This window comes from Odontesthes bonariensis, chromosome 2 (genome assembly GCF_027942865.1).
Source record: "Odontesthes bonariensis isolate fOdoBon6 chromosome 2, fOdoBon6.hap1, whole genome shotgun sequence".
In the NCBI taxonomy this organism is placed as follows: Eukaryota; Metazoa; Chordata; class Actinopteri; order Atheriniformes; family Atherinopsidae; genus Odontesthes; species Odontesthes bonariensis.
This window is the reverse complement of record NC_134507.1, coordinates 34,653,276-34,665,386: the sequence shown is the minus strand read 5'-3', so window position 1 is coordinate 34,665,386 and position 12,111 is coordinate 34,653,276. Positions and strand designations below refer to the sequence as shown.

The window sequence follows — 12,111 nt, the reverse complement described above, 5'->3', positions numbered from 1 at the left end:
CCTGAAACTACCACCATGTACCGCAGGTTTTGTTATTTCACAAGAGTTGGGAAGAGTGCACCGTTCCCAGCGGCACTGCAGTACCGGGTCGATGCGTGGAGTGAACGGAGCAAGCCCCTTTTTCAACCCCTGTGCCTAAAAATCCATTTAATATGTAGTCCTCATATAGAGGACGTATCAGATATTAAACTGATAAGAACAGATACTACACTTGATCTTAGCCAAAAGGCCGAGAAGCGATAACCCTCCACTGTTTCACGTCCGACAGCCCTTCCTGGCACAATGCGCACTTGTGGCGGTGCTCTTTTTTTGCCTACAAAGCGTCACTTTGCACCTCCGCCCACCCGCTGCAGTGAGCACTCTTCAGCCGTTTCAGATGGTACAACTTTGCACTCCCGCCCGCTCCACTGAGCACCATTCAAACAACAACAATTTAGCGCTCCAGCTTTGAACATGGGCACGGTCTCAAGAAATAAGGTGACTCTACTCCGAGAAGTCACTTGGCACAGCAAGAAGATTTCCTTTGCACAGACAGAATGGGCTTCACCCGCAAAGGTAAAGCCTTCCAAAAATAGAAACAACTCATTAATGCTGCTCTCCACGGAAGTCTTTAGTAAAAGGCGAAAGACTTGTACGTTATGAAGAGAAACCAGAGTACGAGTATTTGACACTGCGGGAGCAGTGCATCAGGCTAGTTGGCATAGCCACCTTCCCCACGGTGAGCTTTGCTTGGTTGAGACGCTGGCTCCTCGGCCGACCAGGTAGGAACAATCGGGCCCTATTCAATGGCTGCTTTGTCTTTTACTCTGTGCAAAAGACTAGGGGTCTTGAGGCTTTGTTCTGACCGCTCATTGGGTGTAGAGCTTTTTTTCAAGCAATTCTCCCAGTCGGCCCAATCCCAGAGCCATCTCAAAGTGGAGTTCACTTTCACTCTCTTTTCGCAGACTAAAAGCCAGAGTTTTATCTCAGAAGCTAAGCAGAGTCGGGCCTGGTTAGTACTTGGATGGGGAGACCGCCTGGGAATACCAGGTGCTGTAAGCCTTTTGGCTTCTCCAGGCGCATGCAGTTTGACTGCGTCAAATGCAAAGGCAGTCCCTGTTTGACTTTTTGGAACTGCTCCTTTGTCAGGACAAAGTTAAATGTATGAGGATCAAAGGCAACCATGACCTGGGACACCTTAGCAGATCCAGGATCAGCAAGATGGATCACAGGGTGATCAACAGATGTTTCAACAAAAGACATGCAGAGAGAAGAGAAGAGAAGAGAGAAAAATGCTTACAGCACCTGGTATTCCCAAGCGGTCTCCCATCCAAGTACTAACCAGGCCCGACCCTGCTTGGCTTCCGAGTTCGGACGAGATCGGGCGTGTTCAGGGCGGTGTGGCCGTAAGCCACAGTCCCCGTGACAAATATGTGTTACATAGGTGCTGGAACCATACGTTGCCCCTATTTTACCAGAGAGTTGGCTTGAGAGGCTGATGTTGAGCCTGCACGTCGACTTCCCTGATGTGATTGTTCTCTGCAGCTGCAAATGGGACTCTCAGATAACTTAGTGTGTGTCTGTCAAGCTCCTCTGTTCTCTGTGTGTAGTTTGGTGTTCATGGTCATACAGAGAAACCAGGGAAGCTCAATCCCACGACGTGCTCATAAACTGCGTCTTTTCTAAAGATTATAGTTCCATTTTAGAAGTCAGAATACAATGGCTCCCTGAAACTACCACCATGTACCGCAGGTTTTGTTATTTCACAAGAGTTGGGAAGAGTGCACCGTTCCCAGCGGCACTGCAGTACCGGGTCGATGCGTGGAGTGAACGGAGCAAGCCCCTTTTTCAACCCCTGTGCCTAAAAATCCATTTAATATGTAGTCCTCATATAGAGGACGTATCAGATATTAAACTGATAAGAACAGATACTACACTTGATCTTAGCCAAAAGGCCGAGAAGCGATAACCCTCCACTGTTTCACGTCCGACAGCCCTTCCTGGCACAATGCGCACTTGTGGCGGTGCTCTTTTTTTGCCTACAAAGCGTCACTTTGCACCTCCGCCCACCCGCTGCAGTGAGCACTCTTCAGCCGTTTCAGATGGTACAACTTTGCACTCCCGCCCGCTCCACTGAGCACCATTCAAACAACAACAATTTAGCGCTCCAGCTTTGAACATGGGCACGGTCTCAAGAAATAAGGTGACTCTACTCCGAGAAGTCACTTGGCACAGCAAGAAGATTTCCTTTGCACAGACAGAATGGGCTTCACCCGCAAAGGTAAAGCCTTCCAAAAATAGAAACAACTCATTAATGCTGCTCTCCACGGAAGTCTTTAGTAAAAGGCGAAAGACTTGTACGTTATGAAGAGAAACCAGAGTACGAGTATTTGACACTGCGGGAGCAGTGCATCAGGCTAGTTGGCATAGCCACCTTCCCCACGGTGAGCTTTGCTTGGTTGAGACGCTGGCTCCTCGGCCGACCAGGTAGGAACAATCGGGCCCTATTCAATGGCTGCTTTGTCTTTTACTCTGTGCAAAAGACTAGGGGTCTTGAGGCTTTGTTCTGACCGCTCATTGGGTGTAGAGCTTTTTTTCAAGCAATTCTCCCAGTCGGCCCAATCCCAGAGCCATCTCAAAGTGGAGTTCACTTTCACTCTCTTTTCGCAGACTAAAAGCCAGAGTTTTATCTCAGAAGCTAAGCAGAGTCGGGCCTGGTTAGTACTTGGATGGGGAGACCGCCTGGGAATACCAGGTGCTGTAAGCCTTTTGGCTTCTCCAGGCGCATGCAGTTTGACTGCGTCAAATGCAAAGGCAGTCCCTGTTTGACTTTTTGGAACTGCTCCTTTGTCAGGACAAAGTTAAATGTATGAGGATCAAAGGCAACCATGACCTGGGACACCTTAGCAGATCCAGGATCAGCAAGATGGATCACAGGGTGATCAACAGATGTTTCAACAAAAGACATGCAGAGAGAAGAGAAGAGAAGAGAGAAAAATGCTTACAGCACCTGGTATTCCCAAGCGGTCTCCCATCCAAGTACTAACCAGGCCCGACCCTGCTTGGCTTCCGAGTTCGGACGAGATCGGGCGTGTTCAGGGCGGTGTGGCCGTAAGCCACAGTCCCCGTGACAAATATGTGTTACATAGGTGCTGGAACCATACGTTGCCCCTATTTTACCAGAGAGTTGGCTTGAGAGGCTGATGTTGAGCCTGCACGTCGACTTCCCTGATGTGATTGTTCTCTGCAGCTGCAAATGGGACTCTCAGATAACTTAGTGTGTGTCTGTCAAGCTCCTCTGTTCTCTGTGTGTAGTTTGGTGTTCATGGTCATACAGAGAAACCAGGGAAGCTCAATCCCACGACGTGCTCATAAACTGCGTCTTTTCTAAAGATTATAGTTCCATTTTAGAAGTCAGAATACAATGGCTCCCTGAAACTACCACCATGTACCGCAGGTTTTGTTATTTCACAAGAGTTGGGAAGAGTGCACCGTTCCCAGCGGCACTGCAGTACCGGGTCGATGCGTGGAGTGAACGGAGCAAGCCCCTTTTTCAACCCCTGTGCCTAAAAATCCATTTAATATGTAGTCCTCATATAGAGGACGTATCAGATATTAAACTGATAAGAACAGATACTACACTTGATCTTAGCCAAAAGGCCGAGAAGCGATAACCCTCCACTGTTTCACGTCCGACAGCCCTTCCTGGCACAATGCGCACTTGTGGCGGTGCTCTTTTTTTGCCTACAAAGCGTCACTTTGCACCTCCGCCCACCCGCTGCAGTGAGCACTCTTCAGCCGTTTCAGATGGTACAACTTTGCACTCCCGCCCGCTCAGGACAAAGTTAAATGTATGAGGATCAAAACCAACAATGGCCTGGGACATCTCAGCAGGTCCAGGATCAGAAACATGGAGACTGAGGGCCAATAGAAACAGAGGTGTCTGCCAACCAATCAGCAGCAGCCGAAGCTGGTTAACTTCCTCGTGTCTCTGTGTCTGTGTGTGTGTGTGTGTCACAGTGTGATCGGCAAATTTTTCAACACAAGACATGCAGGACGCAGAAGTAAATATAACTGTATTTTTTTGAAGAATTGGAAAGAATTGTCCTTGTGGATAAAAATCATGTCATTAACATCCATTTCTGTGACGGAAGTTAATAATTATTTGTGTTGACAGCAGCACCGTCACTGTGAAGGAGAGAGCATGAGAGTGTTATAAATAGCATTAGAGTGTTATAAATAGTAGCTGATGGATCACTATTGTCTATACCTGGGTGGTAGAACACAAACAGTTATACACATAGATTGTATAAACCACCCCAGTCAGAACATCACCTGAGATGTCTACCCTGTGAGGGACATTTGTTTTTTGAGGTGTGGGAGTTAGAGGCAGCTGGAAGCTCTAACAGTCAACCAGCCACAGAGGATGAAGCTCTGATCACTTTTTTCTCATTCTCATGAGAAAATCTCAGCAATCTCATTGCTTTACAACTTCACCGCTTGACTAGGCTCATGGATTATCTATATACAATACATCTTCACTGTAAAGTCCAATAGCTGCCCTGACATACATACATTCCTTAACTTTACTAGGTTAATTACCATATGCACTTATAACTGATTTTTATGAAGTAAAAGTTAGTTGCATGGTGAAAAATGCAAAAAACTTAGTGTTTAGAGGGAAGATGACTTTATTTAGAGTGAAGCTCATTCAACAATAAGTAGCAACACAGTCTCACTCCCACTGCGCATTCAAAGAAGAAGAAGTGTGCATGCATGCGACATTCAGTCTCTCCCGCTCAGCAAAGTATATTAGGTCTATGTCAGCAACGCAGCAGTCCAGCACACAGGCCGGGGCACTGAGGGCAGCCTGCTGAGTCCACTTTTTTTAATTCTTTTGAAGAAGAATAAATAAGGTAAGTTATCAAGCAAGTATGTTTGTTAATATGTTTTAATTACTGCTCTGACAGTTAGCGTTCACTAGCTAACGTTAGCATTAGTTAGCTAGCTAACGAACCAAACAGGCATAACGTTAGCCTGTTCAGGCCATGGTTAAGGCGAGTTTGGGAGGTTTCCCAGTCCTGTGATTATCTTAAAACCTTCGAAAAGTTCCAAAGCCTAATTACTTTGAAAGTCTCACATTTGAAATGTTGTAGCATGAGTTTTCCGTTTTCCCCAAATTGACAGCGATGGCATTTTGGCCTGACTTTCAAATTTGCAAGGTGGAAATGACAGTTTTCAGTTAAGGCAGCATGAATGTGTTTGATGCAGAGAGGAGGATAAATGAGGTTCATAATGCACTGGCGCTGTCTTTCCTTGGGGAAATGGTGAAGGCTGGTGTAGTAGCATAGATGCTTTCGCATCCTATTAGTCATGACGGCCCTAATTGCACACAATAAGGGTAAATAGCCATTTACTGCTGGTGGGATGGACTATATAGCCCAGTTACCTCCTCATCTCGCTCTTTTTGCGCTCCGTGCCCATATTATTTCCCAGCAGAGTGGCTGAGCTCAGGTGTCTTGCTCCGTGTGCTACACATAACCAAGTTGGTTTGAGGTGGTATTACTATTTTCAAAATAAATTGGCAATTGGCAACAATTTATCAAGAACCCATTTTAAATTTTGAACTTCATACCAATATTGTTCCATATGTAGTATCTATGTGGGGGAAAATTATGTTTGTAGATCAATGACCAAGAAAGAAGCATCTGTTTATGAAAGTAGGATAGTTTTGAGGGGATTTTTTCAACATTATAATTACAAAGTAAAAAGAAATTTAGGCCTCCTAATTTAGAGAAAATTAAATTCGGTATGAAGTTCCAAATTGAAGATGTGTTCTTGATAAATTGTTTAAGCCAATTTATCCATAAGGTCACTGTGAGTGTTCATAATGGCCAAATGTGTTAGTCTCTCCTGCGTCATGGTGCTGCGCAGCCAGGTTTTCAGGCTGAGAAAGAGCGCTCAGATGCTGTGACAGATATGGGCAGGGCCAGGGAAAGCCTAATGATCTTCTCCACCTCTGACAGCATGGAGCGGGGTTGGTGCTGCAAGGTTTGCAGGATGGACCCCTTTGCAGGAAAGCCCTCCTCTTTCCCCCGTCCCTGCATACAACTATAAAGAATGTGAAGGGGACAAAGGGCCTCCTCACACTGGAGGGCAAAGTTGTTCAGGTATGTTGATTTGTCTTCATCAGAAGAACACACTAATACACTCAGATAAATTACCGTGCTTAATTGTAATTCAGAGATACAAACATTTTAGGTAGACAAAGTAATGCAGTAAAAATCTGTGATTTTCTTGTAAACAACAGACTTTCTGCAGCTTTATTGTCTAATGACCAGTATTTGAAATGTTTTATTACGGAAAAGCTGTTGCAATGACATGTTTAGGTCTAATTAGACCACTAAGTGATTGAACTTGTTCTTATTTAGCTCTCAGCTGCGTGAGGTGAAGCTGCAGCAGGTAAGACCAGAGAACGGGAGGATTGGAGAGGAGGGACAACCTCTGTAGTTTCTAGATAAGGGAAGATAAAATAAGATAACTTTCATATTCTGTGAGTACCTTAGTAGTCTATGGGAGTGTGCTAACTGTCTCTTTCTGCGGCGCTGGTTGTTTATATGTTTACTGTGGTCACTTGTAGGCTGCACATTACAGAGTAATCTCTGGTGCCTTTATAGTTCTGACATCTCATACTGTGTTCTGTACAGGATAAAGCTTCTGCCTCCCTCACGCTGTGGCGGGAAGCTGCAGTCCAGGAGCTGGACCTCGGCAGCCAGTGCAGGATTACCCACTTAAAGTCCAACATGGATGCAGGAGGGGACTTCCTGCACACAACACCCTACAGCAATGTAGAAGTAAAAAGCATTCTAATTCATCTAATCTAAAAACACATTCTAATCAGAATCAGAATGAGCTTTATTTGCCAAGTCGGTAGGCACATACAAGGAGTTGTGTTCTCTGGTTTAAACATGTAAAAGGCCACATGAAGTTTGGAGGTCTGCAGCAATTGACTCTGCAGAAAGGTCGCCAACCTTCTGCAGAGTCCATTGCTACAGACCTCCAAACCCCGCTCTGTCATTTTACGTGGCCGACCACTTGGTGGCTGAGCTGCTGGCGTTCCCAGTCGCTTCCACTTTGTTCTAACACCACTGACAGCTGACTGTGGGACATTTAGGAGCGAGGAAATGTCTCCACTGGACTTGTTGCACAGGTGGCATCCTATCATGGCACCACGCTGGAACCCACTGAGCTCCTGAGAGCGAGCCATTCTTTCACAGATGTTTGTAGAAGCAGTCTGCATGCCGATGGGCTTGCATTTCTACACCTGTGGCCATGGAAGTGATGGGAACCCCTGAATTTAATTATCTGGATGAGTGAGTGAATACTTTTGGCAATCTAGTGAATATTATACAGACATAAAATGGCAAATGATCTGACACAATTGAAAAAGAGATTAAAGAAATAAACAAGGAGTAAGAAAGGGGTTTAATATCTAGCTGCAAGGTATTATGGGACATAAGTGCTGTTATGAGATGGTGACAGAGGGAGGACACCTGGAAGAAACCCTGGACACAATCAGACTTCAGATTTATTCATCTATTCAATAAAGATATATTTCAGTACTCTGTTTTAACGTAACATATAACAGTACAGATGCACATGTTCATTTATTTGTCATTTCAGTTCAGTTTTATTAACACAGACACAATTAAAAGAAGTAGCTTAGCTAAGGAATCCTACAAAATGCACCGTAACTTCTGTTCAATCCCGAGCACGCACAGAAGTGTGGGAAGAAAAAACTGAGTTTTAACAGGAAGAAAGCTCCATCAGAACCAGAACCAGGAAGGGCGGCCATCTGCCTGGAGCAGCTGGGGCTGAGAGGACAGAAAAGAGGGGACAACAAGCAGCGGAACACCAGGCCAGGGACACCTGCTGAGAGAGGAACAAGTTAATGACAACAATGATGTCACATGTACATGGAGAGGAGAGGTGCATCATGGGAGCTCCCCCAGCAGGCTGGGCCTATAGCAGCAGAACTATGGGATGTTTCAGGCTCAGCTGAGCCATCCCTAACTATAAGCTTCATCAGAAAGGAAAGTTTTAAGCCTGATCTTAAAAGTAGAGAGGGTGTCTGCTTCCTGAAGCCAAACTGGCAGCTGGTTCCACAGAGAGGGGCCTGATAACGGAAGGCTCTGCTCTGCCATTTACACAAAAGGGGGAGATTAACATTATGCAGGACAGGTCCGATCCCTCGGTCAGTATATAGCTCATGCAAATTTGACTGTATCCATTGAACTTATGATAGAATCATGCACCGTATTAGTCATTTTGGGGAACTCTGATTAAAGTTTTAATAATGTCTCTTGCTGACATTACATTTTATAACATTTAAGTCTAACACACCATGTTATTGTGATAAAATGAAAGGTTACGACTCTTAAATAACAGTACAACAGCTACAAGACGTCCAGGTTACACATATAACAGGGCTAAAACTGACAGGATTTCAGCTGAAAAACACTTTGAAAGATGGAAGTTGTAATAATCCTAAACCTGTCACTTGATTTCATTGTAAGACACAATTTTTTTTTGTACTATTAACAAAATTTCAACAAACTTCTATAACTGCTTACTTGACGGATAAATATACATTTATATTTATATCTAAATATCTGTTGTTGTAATATAATGTAAATGTAATTTAAATATCTCAAGTGTTTCCAGTTAAAGCGAGTCTGCCATGTCAGCAGAAAGTATTACCTTATTGCTGAATATACTGTCCTGTTCCTGTGGGCAGTGTCAGTGATTGACAGATAAAGCAGCCAATCAGCACATGATGTTCACTGCAGGGCAGCTGCTTACTCGTGTGTACAGTATCTGACTAAATACATCCCAAAGAAGGAAAGTGGTCTGTCAGAGTACCTGCAAACTGTCATGGAGAATTCCAACATGGACAGAGTTAATGAGTGTGATGAGATGAGAGCTGTCATGCAGGCTTACTCCAGAAAAAGAGAGATCAGTGCTCAGGAGTGTGTGACTCGTGCATGTGGAATAAAGATGAAGAAGTGCTCACGCAGTGTTGTGTTCATTTCTACTGATGACAATCCAGTGAAAATGAGTCGCCCCATGTCATTCTTGGAGGACACCCCGTCAGAGTCTCGTAATGTCTGGATGACGAGTTTGAGTGACAAATACAAAGCCAGACCCGAGACCCCAGAGTATGAGGAGATGTGCTCGGCTGATTTTGCTGCTAGCTGCAGGTTTGTCAGTGCAGACCACTCAAAGCGTGATGGTGTTTCACCACTTCTGAATGAGCTGGGATTTGTCCAAAGGCGGAAAAATGATAAGCCCTCTGTCATCAGATATTACCAATGTTCCAAGGAGAAACAGCCCGAGCAGTTTTATGCCAGATTACTGAGACTGTACCTTCCTCACCGATCCGAGTATGAAATACCAAGTGCCCATCTTCCAACCTACGAGTCTTTGTACAACTCTGGCTGGGTGCAGCTGCCAGGCTCAAACCGTCCTGAGAGCGTGAAAAACATTATACAAACACACAGAGACTAATATGAGAAACACACTGAGGAGATTGAGAATGCACTTGTAGAGTTTGAGGAGAGCAGAGAGCATGTGATGGATGAATGGTGTAATCTGGCTCCTGAATCTGAAGTTGTGATGATGAGCTGCAGCAAAGAGAGCCAGACGATGAGCAGGAACATGTGCCCGACTATTGTCCTCAGTCTGCTGCTGTGACAGAAATGAGAGCCATCAGAGAACCCCCAGCTGTGGATCCAGCTGTGCTGCGGCAGATGTATCAGAACCTGAAGCAGAAGCAGGCCTGTGTGTTCCATGCTATCAGAGACTGCTGCATTAAACTTGTGTGTGGCCTAAATCCAGAGCAGTTTTTCTTTTATGTCAACGGTGGTGCAGGAACAGGAAAGTCCCACCTGATAAAATGCATTTACTCAGAGGCATCTAAGATACTGAGCAAACTGCAGCTACATGCAGAGGAGTTTGACATATCAAAGCCAACTGTTTTACTCTCTTCTTTCACTGGAACTGCAGCTTTCAGCATCTGTGGCACAACACTGCACTCTCTGCTGAAGCTTCCACGCAGTCTGAAAGCACCAATCCAAGGACTCGCTAACCAACTGGATGAACTCACATCTGAACCTTTTAATGCTCAAATCATCACTATCGATGAGATCTCCATGGTTTCAAAGCCTCTTTTTGCTTATGTGGACGCACGACTGAAACAGATAAAAGGCAATCAGAGAGCGTTTGGTGGAATGTCAGTTTTAGCTGTTGGAGATTTCTATCAGCTGCCGCCTGTGCGCCAGTCTAAACCTCTGTGTGTGCACGATCCAGTAGATACTGACCTGTGGCAGGAACATTTTCAGATGATCACTCTGACTGAGATCATGAGACAGAAGGATGATGTTGCCTTTGCAGACGTGCTGAACAGGATTGGGGTGAAACCAAAGGCAGACGAGCTGTCTCAGGCTGACAGAGATTTGTTGTCACAGGCCATCACTGAACCAGCTCTTTGTCCCACTGAGCTTCTGCACATTTTGCCCACCAATAAGTTGGTTGATGAACACAACTCAGCGACACTGGCTTTGTTCCATTCCAACATTATCACGATGGATGCAGATGACTTCCAGAAAGATCCCGAACAGGCAGAATGGCCCGTAAAGACACACCATGTAAGGGAGGCCGAAATGATTTAGCCCACACTCTGAAAGCTGCTGAAGGGGCTCGTGTCATGCTCACCAGAAACTTTGACATTCAGAACGGTCTGGTTAACGGGGCTTCTGCCACACTGATGTGCATAGTGACTTCTGAGGATGATCAACACATCACTAAGCTGGGCCTGAGGATGGATAATCAGACAGGTGTAGCAAGAATCCAGAGTGGAGCTCCAGAATCTGCCAATCTGGTTTACATGGAGAGAGCAGAGGAGAAGCTGAAACAGAACGGAGTGCTACGCAGACAGTTTCCTGTGAGGCTGGCGTTCTCCTGCACTGTCCATAAAACCCAGGGCCTCACAACACATGCAGCCGTGGTGTCCCTGCAGAAAGTCTCTGAAGCAGGTATGGCTTATGTAGCTCTCAGCAGGGGGACGTCTCTCAGTGGGCTGGATTTACTGGATTTGGATGAAAAGAAAATATACGCCAATGCTGAAGTGAGCGCAGCGCTCCAGACCATGAGACAAGCCGATGTGGATCACATGATGCCTCTTCTTCAGGTGAGAGAAACAGTACACAGGCCCGACACTCTGAGCCTTGTTCAGCACAACACAGAGGGACTGCCATCTCACATCGGTGACATCAGGAGACATCATGAGCTGTGCCTGGCAGATGTCCTGTGTCTGACAGAAACTCACCTGCAGGGCTCCTTTGTTGCAGACAGGCTGCATCTGGACGGCTACAACATGTTCAAGCGCAACAGACACACGTCCTACACTCAGTATCCTCAGATGGCCAGCAGAGCAGGTGGCGGGGTTGCTGTCTATGTGAGAAAGCACATTCAGGTGCGTGAGAGACAGTATTTGCAGAATGTGACTGATCTGGAGTTTGTGGCTTTGAAGGTTGAGGCTCCAGTCTGTGCAGTGATTGCAGCTGTGTACAGACCTCCTGACTACAGTCTGAGACTGTTCCTGGAGAACCTGGGAAGCCTTTTGGATGGACTGTCACCCTGTTATTGTGTGTGGACACTTCAATGAGAATCAGCTACTCAGGTCAACAAAGCCAGTTCTAGATGTGTTTCAGTCTAAGGGATATGTACAGCTGATCACCTCTGCCACCACAGACAGGAACACGCTGCTTGACCTTATTTTCATTTCCCAGCCACAGCGATGTCTCCACTCAGGTGTCATGAGAACGTATTACAGCTATCACAACCCAGTGTTCTGTGTCCTGTCCACCAGGGAACCATGAAGAGGTCGCTGAGTCTTAAAAATCATGACAAATGTAAACAATTACTGCCTGAAGTTCGTAGTTTTGGTGAAGAGATAATAATGTTTTCTTCAGAAAAGTATAAGAAAAGTTTTATCACAAAATCTGAAGAGCTGAAATATGCTATTGATATTTAACTGAATCGGATAATGACTTTTTCCAAATACTGTATTTT

At 45.4% G+C, this 12,111-nt stretch overlaps 7 non-coding genes across 7 annotated transcripts; all 7 read right to left on the bottom strand.

Annotated features, from left to right (window-relative positions):
- Positions 1-50: 50 nt before the first annotated feature.
- LOC142369027 (U2 spliceosomal RNA) lies at positions 51-241 on the bottom strand. Its single transcript, XR_012767497.1, has one exon. It is a non-coding gene; the product is annotated as a U2 spliceosomal RNA (small nuclear RNA).
- A 304-nt stretch (positions 242-545) lies between these two features.
- LOC142373183 (U5 spliceosomal RNA) lies at positions 546-658 on the bottom strand. The gene has a single exon (XR_012768420.1). It is a non-coding gene; the product is annotated as a U5 spliceosomal RNA (small nuclear RNA).
- A 614-nt stretch (positions 659-1,272) lies between these two features.
- On the bottom strand, positions 1,273-1,391 carry LOC142371739 (5S ribosomal RNA). Its single transcript, XR_012768103.1, has one exon. It is a non-coding gene; the product is annotated as a 5S ribosomal RNA (ribosomal RNA).
- A 364-nt stretch (positions 1,392-1,755) lies between these two features.
- LOC142369022 (U2 spliceosomal RNA) lies at positions 1,756-1,946 on the bottom strand. Its single transcript, XR_012767496.1, has one exon. It is a non-coding gene; the product is annotated as a U2 spliceosomal RNA (small nuclear RNA).
- A 304-nt stretch (positions 1,947-2,250) lies between these two features.
- Positions 2,251-2,363, bottom strand: LOC142373177 (U5 spliceosomal RNA). Its single transcript, XR_012768419.1, has one exon. It is a non-coding gene; the product is annotated as a U5 spliceosomal RNA (small nuclear RNA).
- Positions 2,364-2,977: 614 nt separating this feature from the next.
- Positions 2,978-3,096, bottom strand: LOC142371672 (5S ribosomal RNA). The gene has a single exon (XR_012768090.1). It is a non-coding gene; the product is annotated as a 5S ribosomal RNA (ribosomal RNA).
- Positions 3,097-3,460: 364 nt separating this feature from the next.
- LOC142369016 (U2 spliceosomal RNA) lies at positions 3,461-3,651 on the bottom strand. The gene has a single exon (XR_012767494.1). It is a non-coding gene; the product is annotated as a U2 spliceosomal RNA (small nuclear RNA).
- Between the last annotated feature and the right edge of the window lie 8,460 nt (positions 3,652-12,111).